We start from the raw sequence: 1476 nt of genomic DNA on the forward strand, positions 1-1476 counted from the left end.
AACTACATATTAAACAATAATGTGGAAGTTGATCCTAGTGTATTCAAACCTGATATTTTACCTGACACTTTTGTAAAATTTGATGGTGACAAAAAGATTTTAACTAATGTATTTGTAAGATCATTAGATCCTGTTGAACCCTCAGAGACTATAATACTAGAATGCAGAAATCCACTAGAGTCTGAACTCTTGAAATCTTCAGACTCTAACAGTTTAGTCTCTAAAAGTGAAAGTGTATGTTCTGACCTAGAGTCTGACACCCAAGAGTCAAGTAGCAAAAGTGATTCTGAATCATCCTCTGATAGTGACACTTGTCCAGATCCAATAAGGTCAACTAAAAGAAGGTCAAAACAAGCAAAGACTATCCAAAAACTCAAAAGAAAAATTTCAAAACTCAATGAAAAAATCAAGAGTCAAGAAAAACCTTTAGTTAAAAGAACATCTTGTTTTCCTGAGAAAATTGACAAGGTTTGGAAACCTAAAGTTTGTGAAGGTGTTTTGAAAACAGTTAAGGACAAGTTGATTTGGATTGGGAACAAAGCTTTTGTTTGGAGAGTGAAGAGCACTCCAACTGAACCCACTGAAAAGTGGGTTCCCTTTAAAAACTAACCATTTTCTTTTGTTTTGTGTCTTGTGTAGCAGGGTAATTTGTGGTATTTGGACAGTGGCTGCTCAAGACACATGACTGGATGCAAAGAGCATCTTGTAGGGTTTGTAGAAGAAAAAGGTCCTTCTGTAAGATATGGTGATAATTCAGTTGCAAAGACTATTGGTTATGGTACTGTTGAAGCTGGAAGTGTTTCATTTAAGAAAGTTGCTTTAGTTGAAGGGTTGAAGCATAATCTGCTAAGTGTGAGTCAGATTGCTGATGAAGATTGTGAGATTAGAATAAGAAAGAAAGCTGGTATTATTTATGATCCAAAAGGAAGGCCAACACTTGTAGCTTGGAGAGTTCAAAATGTGTATATGCTGGATCTAGAATCTGTGAATGCTGAAATTGAGACATGTCTGTACTCTCAGATTGTCCCTGAGCTCAATTGGCTTTGGCACAAAAGGCTTTCTCATCTTAATTTTAAAAACATCAATGAGCTTTCCAAAAAGAAGCTTGTAAGAGGTCTTCCACAACAACCTTTTAAGAAAGATAAACCTTGTTCTGCATGTATTATGGGTAAACAGACCAAAGCAAAGTTTCCATCAAAAACCCTAGCTACTATAAGTGATCCACTTCACATGCTTCACATGGATCTATTTGGTCCAATGAACACTAGTAGTTTGGGTGGGAAAAGATATACTCTGGTAATTGTTGATGAGTATTCTAGATTTACATGGGTTATTTTCTTAGCTGCAAAAAGTGATGCTCCTGAAGAAATCATCAATTTGATCAAGAGAGAGTAGGTTCAAAAAGGTGTTCTTGTTAAACAATTGAGAAGTGATCATGGTACTGAGTTCAAAAATGTCACATTAATTGACTTTTGT

Source organism: Rutidosis leptorrhynchoides, chromosome 3 (assembly GCF_046630445.1).
Source record: "Rutidosis leptorrhynchoides isolate AG116_Rl617_1_P2 chromosome 3, CSIRO_AGI_Rlap_v1, whole genome shotgun sequence".
In the NCBI taxonomy this organism is placed as follows: Eukaryota; Viridiplantae; Streptophyta; class Magnoliopsida; order Asterales; family Asteraceae; genus Rutidosis; species Rutidosis leptorrhynchoides.